The following is an 11,023-nucleotide window of genomic DNA, read 5'->3' as shown; positions in this document are numbered from 1 at the left end:
GATTACATGATTAGCTTGGTTATTGGCTACCTTGGTTATTAGCGTGATTAGAAGTTACGTGGTGTTTGGATCTTCTCTCCAAAAGTACCCGGAGGTCTTAATAACGGCACCTCCTGGTGTATTCCCTCACACGCAGCCGCTTGGAGAAAGTAAAAGTAGCCTGGTACATCCGGCTCTAGTCTTGTCCAACGGCGATCGATAAGCCCACGGTCAATTCTGCCATCGACCTCTGACATCTGTCAGGTGACGGAGGCGTCGCAGGCCGCGCAAAACACGCTGGCATTTCCCTCAATCTTGGATGGCATTCAGGGCTCCCTGGCTGCCGCAATAGTGGCTGTAAAACATTTAAATCGGCTCCAAACGTATGGACAGGCTTTAGAATTGTGATGTTGAGTAAGGACAAAAGTCAATGCCAGTTAAAGCTAAGTCTCTGCCACGTGGGGTTGAGGTCACCTGACGTAACGTCTCCGGATATAGCATGGCTTGTTAAGGAATGGAGAATAAAGCAAATGTGCTGAGCAGATCGATCAAGCAACTACGAAGAAAAAACCTCTTCGCGGCTTTCTATTGCGTTGCATTGTATCGTAATTATGTTCTTCTCCACAATCACGTGCGATGCTCTGGAAGCACGATGGACGAACGATGCAGTCTCCTGTCTAGCTTAGTTAGTGGGGCAACGGGCACCCAACCAAAGTGTCGCGTTGAGAGCACGCTGGGGTGTTGATGCGGTGCCCCTGACAGCGCCCTCGTGCGGCTCGTCTGTTGACTGTTGATCGGCTCCTGGCCGAGACACCCGGACTGACACCGGTGCAGCCGTGTCATGACACTGCGCGGCACGTTAAAATACATCCGCAAAAGTTGTTACTTGGACTGAAATTACCGCGCCGGGGTGGTGGGCTCAGGTTCTTCGCACCAATTTATGCTCGGCAATGGCTGGTAGAAAACCATCCTACGAATGCTCGATGAAATTTCCTTGAAACAATAGAAATGAGAGTTACCCATTTCCTTTATTTGTCTGAGCCAGGTGGCATTCGACGGCTATCGTCCTCAGCGGCAGCAGTGCACAGACAGGCCAATGTGTTCAATTAACGGCGCTCAATTAATTAACAATTAACGTGCACGTTTGATTAACGCCCTCCAAGCCCGCGAGACCATGATTGCTAGCATGTTCTTTCGGGTCGCTGCGCGCGCGTCGTTAGCCATCTACACTGGGTGATATAAGCTGCTAGGTCACAAGAATGACAGTCGTGCATGACGCTAGTCTTTTTTTCAAAATGCGACTGTGGTTGCGGTTTTACGTCTTTGCACGGTACACTCAGCCGTCGAGATGCCCGCCGGTATTTTTGGTGAAAGGCAATGTCTCAGTTGGCACCGCTTGGAAGTCAACGGCCTCTCGTATCCCGCATTGTTAAAATACTGAGCATCAGCCAACAGATGGATTCGAACTGTGCGCCGGTGTGTGCCCTCTTTGACGCTCCGAACGCTGGAGATGTCCTCTTGCTGATGGCAGGTATGCTTTCTTCAGCAGAGCGATTAGCGCTGTTTGCAGTTCTTGCCTTGACAGAAAGGGGGGCGACAGCAGAAGCCGAGATGGCACGGATAGCAATGTCCATATTTGCACTTTCTCTGGCACTCTCCTGGAATAAAAGAGCCATCACAATATCGTCTGCATATCAGACGTGGTTGTCAGCTGATCACGGGTGTGTGTTAACACATATCCTCTCCTCATTGCCCGGGCATTGCAATGGTAAAATCTAGCAGCACACGCCCAGTAAGACTCCAATATCAACAGCAAAAGTAATAACTTTGCCGCTTCCAGCAACGTCAAACCCTTGCCATTAAGGTTTGTACAAGCCATCTCAGTTCCAAAATTCAGCCATGTGTGTTTCCAAAGCCTCGCCATTAGTTAAATCCAGTCTCTACTTACTGAAAGTATCGCCACCGCGGCAGCAGAGCTTTCCATATCTGCATAGTAGGCACACCTTGTTACGGAAGATACCGCACGTCTGCCGCGGACGGTAACACTTCCATCCTGAAAAACGAAGCCAGCTTAGCAGTGTCCGTGGGTGTCGGCTAACGTGCTGTCAGCTTGACATGAGATCTTCAGGGAATTTCTACAAATCCGTCTGTGCGCTAACGCCAACATGCGACCTACTTGACGTGGGACGACTCAAACTACAGATGACCTCTTCTGCTTGGGACAATCTCAGGGTGCTGGAAAATTGACAAAATCCATGACAACTTCCCGGCATGCGTTCGGGAACATCACCCTAGAAACAGCCGAAAAACACATGACTTTCGCCCATGATAGTGTGATGCCATTGATAACATGAGCATAATGTTACGCTATAATATGATAATTCGAATACTTGATGGCATTAATGAAACTCCTGGGTCCTACCACAGAGCGGAGGTGGGCGGGGCGTTGAGGGGAGGGGAGGGGAGTAGGGGATGCAGTTGCGGTTGAGTAAGGGTTGGTTCCTCAACTTTTCCGATGAGTACCATCACGGCCATGACCTGCTTGAACAGATGCGCCTGAAAAAAGTTTACGTCTCGCACAGTTTTCGACTAGTAGGGATGCCGAGGCTACCACCAGCAAATTTGCAAAATGCTTCGGAAACAAACGCTCTATTGCGGAAACCGTGATTTTTCTCGGACTGGAAACGCGGCCTTCTCTGTGGTGCTTCTTGCATTACGAGAAATTTTCGTATCCCTAGCTTCGTTTGTTGAACATTTTCGTCACATTGTCTTTGGACCCAGTACGTTTCACTCCGCTGGTTCAGAATCATCGAAACTAAGCTATGTAGCACTTAGTATGTAGCATGTAGCGAAATGAAGTCATTTGTCCAAATGTTTTGCCTGTCTAAAATTGCTACAGGGTAGCGCCCCACAAGTTTTCTGAGGGCCTATTGTCATTCGTAACGCATTCCCTGCTTAGGCAGCCTAAGTGCTCAATAAATGGGCTCTCACCTTCTCTCACCTTCCCACCAACTCACCTTCAGCCGCGAGGACCAGCACGCAGAGCACAAGGAGTAGGGGCAGCAGGCGCATGGCGAAGCGGCAGAAATGAGGAGTTTGTGCGCAGCCGTCCTCTGGCCGCCTTATATGCCGAGCCGTGGATGAGGAATGGCAGAGGGGTCAGACAGTGACGTCACTGTGACGGCCCCCGTCGGCAGGGCCATGACTTTTGCCGGAATGGCATGACCTTTGCACCGAACTCGGTTGACAGCGGGCGTCGCAGGCACTGGCGTTGAGACAGCTCGCTCTTCGAGTTTTAGCAGCGATATTATTTCCATCCATGCTACGTTACACAGTAAAAATGAAGAAAGCGGACAACCAACACATGCTTTTTATAGAATTTGGCATCACTGCATCCCTTAATGTGCATGCAGCGCTCTTACCTGTCAATAGCGCACATTTGCTATCTGTTCGAAAGCTTGTGTGTTTCATTAGTATAAGTGGCTAAATTTGTTTTTCCCACATGTCTGTGAAACTACAATTCTGGGAATTAAAGCAAAATCAATAAATTTATGTTTGACTCTTTCAAGGCTGACAAGGTTGAAAAAGAACGAGATCCAGAAAGTCAATTTTGAATAACCCGGGACTGACGTAAGTCTTCGCGAGGCAGGCAAAAATAACTTGTAAGTCTCGAACTTTTATTTACCAGCATCTCACTCTTATCAGCACTCACTCCATGCCACAGGGTCCTCGCCTACAACCAACAGCGGCCTTGTGCTTCAGCGAGTTCTCTCACATCTCGTGAGTACCTACGGTAGCATACACGGTAGCATTTCATGGGGTAGCAAGTTGCTCACCTTACAAATCGCTTACAAATGGAAACGATCATCACCGCGTCTTACAGAAATGCTGTAATGCACGTCATTACTAACGCCTGAAAACGTACATGACATCGTCCGATGGATGGGACGAGAAGGCAAGACCAATCACAAAGAGTATGACCGCCTTGAGCTTCCCGAAACTACCTGAGTCAATATTTGGCTGTATGGGCGCTGATAATGGCTTATAACGAAATTTTCAATCGCGCTCCGTCTAGCAATGTTTGTTTTAACTTCCGGAGGAACATATGGCTTGATTCGAGTTGCCAGACTCCTGGGCTTGAACGGAGATGATTCTGGGAGCTGTACATAACCGGCCCGCCCAGGCTGATGCGGATCGCGCCGCCCGGTCGTGACCCATCCGAAAGTGATGGCACCAGGTCGGCCGGCCTCGGGTCGACTATGTACGGCTAATTGACGGCGGACGATTAGAGAAGGAAGTGAACCATTTGATGCGTAGCAGCGGAGTTTGATACAAATAAACGTTTTTCTTTTGGTATAGACTGTCAGCCCACTGCGAACTTCGCGGTAATGTTTCAATATCTCAAGCGTAATGTTCAGATGCCATCGGTTAAAAAGGCAATCCACAAAACATTTCGCTGAGCTGAGAAACATATTTCATCATCTGAGCCGAGAAACATATTTCACCTCAGCTGACCAAAGCAAAATAACAAAAGGTCAAAATGCTCGGCCTTACTCCATATGCCAAGCAATCCTACTCGGTGGTCTAGGGGACGAAGGCAGTAATTTTATCGTGAAGGTATATCACTGTATAATCGTCACAAGTCGCAAGAACATGCGACTCTCCGGTAGATGAGCTGTTGCTCTGGGCTTCTCTGACCACAGTTCTGAGTGGCTACTTATACCCACTACGCAATTCTCACCCGGATATCATCACTGCCGCATTTTAACTATTTTCGGTTAAAAAAATACGAATCCAATGCTGCACGTGCTCAGAAAAAAGTTGTGTCATTCACACATTTCTTCCCTCATCATTAACGAAAAAAAATAAAACAAAATTCCTGCATGTTTACTTGTTCCCCGATAAGAAAAGCTATTGAAGTATTTTAAATTGCTGCAAAACAACAATTTATGAGCCATTTTGAAACATTAGAATGGTTACGAGCATCGGCCGCTACAATCTGATAAGCGTCATTCTCAGCCTGTCTTACATTAAAGGGAGCGCACCACATCTGTATGGGGTCTTGAATTGAAATGGCCATCTTGACGACCGATGATCATGACGGCTTGACAACCAGTGCAGTTCACAATCCGCCCTTCTAAGAACCAAATTCCTGCTAGGGGAGTATTTCTAGGTCACCTTGGTATTCATGACATGATACTGACGCAGATAATACACTAGTATTAGCCTTATTTCTCGGGAAAAAACAGGAGAATGGAGACGTAATTAGGTGTATAGTAAATATATAATCTAACTATATCTCAATTCTCCTGGCTTATCCGAGGAGTAAGGCTAATACTACTGTCTTATATGTGTGACTAATACTCCTCGCTAATGCACTGAACAACTTACGTAATAATAACGTCATTGAGCTCCTGTCATTCCATAAGCCATGCAGCGATCAAGGCCGGGAGAAATCTGATGGTCGAGTCGTTGATATCTGACATTCGTGAGCACGATTTCCAGACGTAGCGGCTGTCAATCAGCTCTCACTCCATGTTGTGCAAGGTGCAGTGACGTAAGTAGACAATGGCGCATTGAGGAGGATATTTACTAAACACGGAAATTATGCTGTCGAGAGTAGTCTTTTCTGCTAAAAACATACCAATAGTTGTAAGTGAGCTTGTTTCGTCATACCCGACGCTTTCTGCAATATCTTTAAATGTGAAACATTCCGTTTAAAAGACATCTTAGCACATATCTGCGATATTAATCGGACGTTCTGAATACTGTATTCATTGCTATGAACAGAAAGGACATAGTCACCATGGTCTGGGCGCTGAAACTGTTTCATTTCCTTGAGATCGATGTGAAAAAAATGTTCGACCGGTATGGTTCAGTGGATTTTCGCGATGAAACAAGGCACACAAAGGCGATTGCGAAGTGCGTACACTTCAGTCCGTGGAAAACGAGACTTGTAACAGGGATGGAAATAACTTGACGAACGCCATGAGCAAGGTAAATCCAACAGCTGCGAATATCTTGCGAGCAACTGTGTGCGAGTCCGGAAGCTAAGATGTCGCAGAAGCCGGCAGATCAATGCCACAGATGCTCATTGGTAGCGGCATGTTTTGTTTGTCTTGGAAATGTTTTCATCTCCCCGAAGTAACGTTCCCAACAAAAGCCGCGGTCATGGTCATGCGCATCTTCTGCAGACACAGCTCACAAATGGTTTAACCACTCCAAGATGCCAGCACAAATAAGTCATTGATATCATCACATGTAAAAATGAGAACGTTTTGTTGCCGTATAACCAGTAGTTACTGCGATAGACCACTGGGAACCTAAAATATGCCATTTTATTTTAAAAAGGTCTGAACGCAAGTATTTCGGACTGTAGTAGTGGACAATAGCTTTGATCGAATGCCTATTATTTTCGCCAAGAAATGAGAGCTGCTTACATTCCGACGCAAGCAATTCGCAAGATAGCGAATTTCATGAACAGTGACGTGCCTCTGAGCGGGGGCCCCACCAATGTAGGGGAAGCGGGTGACAAGGCCCCACAACGTCCGGAGTGTGGAGGACTGCCACCCACCCCCGAGCACACACAACGTGAGGAAGATCCCTGGTTGTAGAACGCGCGTACACGCGTTCTGTTAAGGCGAGGAAAAGCATACACTCTCACGGAGGGCGTTGGGCGCTGAATGCCCTAACATTGAGTGCACAACTTGCAACACCTAAGAAAAAGCAAGTGAGGCTCACTATGCGTGCATCCTTTCAGTATAAATCTTCCAACACTGCAAACGCCATAACGCGTACACATCACTTTCGTCGCAAAACGTAATCTCCAAGCTTCTCGTAAGTTGCTCTGCATAGGTGGAACTTATCATTTTTCGGGGTCATGCCCGCCCCCAACCACCACCATCCTTGAGCTGGCCCCCTGCAATGTCGGGCTGCCTGTCCGCATCCTGGTCCTCATGCTCCATCAGTTTTGAAATGATAGCTGAAAATGTTGCTTAAGCGCAATCAAGTTGATATTGGTATGAGTGTCTAGGATATGAAACAAGTAGTTTACTAAAAGATTAAACCATAGCTTATAACACTTTTGGTGAAAGAGACATAAACGATAATTCCAATAATTCCGGGCAAACGTGGCTCCAAGCATGTGTTCAGAGTTGGCGTGCCTGCGAGGGCATCGGCGCACCTTGTTTGTAAAAAAATGATAGCATTTCGCGTCGTGCGGCTTGTGCAACTGTTGAGGGCTAAGAATTCTCCACAGGGTAGGCGCCAAAAACAGAAGGCCGCTTGAGCGATGGGCCTCCCAGTGGCCAAAAGGGCCTTGAAGAGTAAATAAGACCCCAAGTTTCAGGTGGGCTTTGAAGATGATTAAATCACTCCGGTGCCGGAGCCAGACGAGTGCTTAGTGGAATAGCCAGAGCCAGTGGAATAGCCGGAGGAGTGCTTAGGTGACCAAAGCGATCCAATGCAATCAGCTCATGTCAGGGCAGGTTACCTCAGTCAGCAGTCATTAAAACGGGCATGATGCTAATTCAAAAATCTGTCATGCAACAGCTGCCAAAAGCGAGAAAATTGCGTTGAAATTTGTGAATATCTTCACATCAAGTCGCGATCTCTTAATGAACAGCACTTTAACCCAACGACCCAATATAGGGAGCCGACGCGACACCCCCCCCCCCCCACCCCCTCCTCCAAGTTTCTGATGATACAAAGGTGGCATTTTGTGCCGCCACGCCACTTTTGTTGGTGGCCACTGGAGCATTGGTTGGGGGTGTTTTGTCACCAAAAATGTGCTTCAAGTATTTCAGTTTCAAACATGCGACAGTTTCTAGGAGAACTGCACAACGATCCACGGCGGATTGCGCGCAAAGGCCTAGCCGTGTTATTTTAATGGAGCCCAGTATGTTAAATGGAGGCTTAAAACGCGTGCAACTATACACTATTTAACTCAAAATTAAACAAGGAATGCACTTCTTTGCATTTTATGTTGCTACAATATATGGTTCTGTACATATGAGCATGCAAGGCTGAAATAGTCTGATTTTCAGGAACATCTTACAATTGACTTGGCTTGGTAAGGGCAGGTAGCAATATGAAACCTTCTGCAACACGCGAGATCCCTTTGAGCACAATCCACTTTTTTACTTGAGGCTCTACCTTCTTAGTTTGGAGATGGCCTTGGGCACCATCCCCCCCTCCCTCTCAGTCCGCGTTATGGAAAGCGGCGAATCAGGGTAAGGTTAACACTTCTGGCTACCACCCTTTTGATTTATTTTGCACATGTTGTAAACATCCAAATTTCAAATTAGTAACACGCACCCGGGTGGCAGGCTAGATGCCCTTTGCCCGGGTGGGATCAATTTGACCCCACTGAGATCTCAGGAACGAAGAAAGCTACTGACACCAAATTAGAGGATGTGTTGGCCTGTACCTGAACTCACACAGGTGAAAGTTTTGTATTCCTAGATCATGACCTTCGGGTCAAATAAGGCCTAACAATGTCAATCTCCAGGTTGGTGTCCAAAGTGCCATCAGAGCCTAGATACTTGTTCTAAGCAAAAGGTCACATAATCAGGAAAGGTTAGTGACCTTGTTTGATCTTTCGAGGGTCATGGAAACCAAAATCATACAAGACTGCCTTGAGTTTTGCATTTGAATTAGTGGCAAAGATTACGCTGGGCGGTATGTTCCTCAAAACAAAATGTTGACCTAGGTCATTTCAGGTCCGTGACCTATTCTGACTTCTGAGAGGTGCATGAAAGGTATAGAATGTGGTTCCTGCTACCAATACATCCGAAACTAGCACAAGAAACTATCCCATACAACAAGCCCTAGAGTACTAAAACAGATTGGTTTTGACCTTGGTCTGACCTTCAGAACTGACCTTAGGTCAACTAGATGTGCTCGTTCAATTGTTATGTCGCCTAAGAAAGTATATCAGAGAGGTATGGTCCAGTCTAACACTTCGTTGTTGCATCAGATCGAGCCATTTCCTAGAAATTAATTGTGCCGAAACTATGGTCTGGCTCTGACCTGCCATAGGTCAGCGACTTTACAAGATACATCTAGATTATTAATACCAAACGATCCGCTGTTCAATTGTCTACAGCTATGCAAAATCTGACGTGGCTGCACCGCACCGTTCGGAAGCCATTCTGGAAAAACCTTGGGGGGGGGGGCAATTTGACCCCCAACCGAGCGCGTGTTAAAGAAAAATAAGTCATTTTTTTAAATGACGCTTTCAAAACCAGCACCAAAAATATATCTTTGCTCACTTTGGTCGGTAGCAAAACAGATCTAGGCACACTTATGATACGTCATGCAGGGCTCAGGACCGTCAACTGAAACTATTTTGGGGTCTCTGCCCCAACCCAATGTTGATTTGGGCCGCTCGGTGTTGATTTGAGTCCCCACATTGCTGGTCCCGCCGACTCCTAAATACATCTAGCTTGGAGATTACTAAAAAAAAAGCTAACTATAACACAAGGACTATCTTCTCTGGGATTCATTCGCCGGCCATGGCCACAATGCTGCTGAAATAAAAGTTTGTTCAATCAAAGCCAAAACACTATGGAATAGAAGCTGCCTGCGATCAAAACCTAGCAGATTTAGTGTGTTGACGAGCACATATATGGGAGGGGAGGTTGCGAGGCCAGTGGGCTGCTACCCCATCCCGTCTTTTACCATGTACAAAAATTGACACCCCTGGCATGATGCCATCACCGGACAAACTATATTGTTTTCTTATAACCGGTATGGCTGCATTTCCAACAGGCTAACTTTCCTGACAACCTGCATTTTATGTAACTAGCGATTATGTTCAGGGCGCCATCAAAAAGTATTTCACTTTAATCTTAGCGCAAAAATAATAAAATGTATTTCATTTGCATCAACGTAAGTGCTGTGTCCATGGATGCAACAAAATTATGCGTATAAATAGGCGCTGCAGAATTAGTAACTCCCAGCTTTTCCTTCCACAGTCGGGTTGCAATCATCAGCAAATCGCCCAGAATGCTCTCAGAGAAAGCCAAGTATCGGTTCTTTGCTGAACTCCTATAACAACGGGACCTGAATCCCACCTCCTCCTACTATGAACCCCACCTAAGCCACCTCCTGTTTCGGTAAACCTCCTGGCCAAGGGAAATGGTAATGTAACATTTGATCGCCTCCCCCTGCTTATTACTTACATTTTTTCAACTCCTTACCTCTCACCCTTCATTGCCTCCTCATTGTCTATGTCATTGGTTGTCATATCAGTTTCCAGCAGGCAAGATTAATATTGGGAAAACGTTGAGCCGAGTATTACTGTCCTTTAAATGAAAACGAAACGTAAATGAAATGGCATTATTTCAAGCATAGGCATAGCTTTGAAAGACAAATGGGGGGGGGGGGGCTGAGCAGTGAAATATTATGAAATCTTCGGCGAAAATATGTCATCACAGATTTGGCACACTTCTTCATAAACTGGGGGAGGGGGATCTGGAGAAATGGACCGAATTAGAGCTAGGTGCAAACCCTGATTTGAGGATCTATTTGACTAGAAACCATCATCAATCACAAACCAAGGAACAGTGGCATAAATTGGCACTTCATAATTTTTCTCACTTGCTGTCATTCCCTTCCCTGAGAAGCGGCATCTGCCTCAGCGCCGAACCCACGGTTCTCTTCAAAGCGAGGAAGACATGATGCTTGATACTGCTATGGTGAGTTAACAGCCTTTTCTGTTACTTTACTGTGCCTTGAAAAGTTAGTTTGAATGATTGCAAGTCAAGTTCTACTCTGATTGGATGATCTCGCCGACTTTCTTTGAACTGTCAATCATTGATATCAACGATTTTCATTATAATGATCAAATAAGGCCAAAAGTGGAACTTAGGTATTCACAAGACCGTATTGCAAATGCCGCTTGCAAAACCCCAGTATATTGGAAGTTACCGCTAACCCCACATATTTCAGTTGCATCGCAACGATTGAAACATGCCCTGGCGCTCAAATGAGTCGCCATATCTAAATATTTTTCAGCAATGTATACTGTCTAGTTTGGGAC

At 46.2% G+C, this 11,023-nt stretch overlaps 1 long non-coding RNA gene across 1 annotated transcript; it reads right to left on the bottom strand.

Annotated features, from left to right (window-relative positions):
- Positions 1-988: 988 nt before the first annotated feature.
- Positions 989-3,150, bottom strand: LOC119113744 (uncharacterized). Its single transcript, XR_005095955.1, has 3 exons — positions 2,997-3,150; positions 1,928-2,032; positions 989-1,637 (listed from the first exon to the last, which is right to left on the bottom strand). It is a non-coding gene; the product is annotated as an uncharacterized LOC119113744 (long non-coding RNA).
- Positions 3,151-11,023: the final 7,873 nt, after the last annotated feature.

This window comes from Pollicipes pollicipes, unplaced genomic scaffold, assembly GCF_011947565.3.
Source record: "Pollicipes pollicipes isolate AB1234 unplaced genomic scaffold, Ppol_2.1 Scaffold_7262;HRSCAF=8765_pilon_pilon_pilon, whole genome shotgun sequence".
NCBI lineage: Eukaryota > Metazoa > Arthropoda > Thecostraca > Pollicipedomorpha > Pollicipedidae > Pollicipes > Pollicipes pollicipes.
Note: the sequence above shows the minus strand (reverse complement) of the source record. Positions and strands in the feature narration are given on the sequence as shown.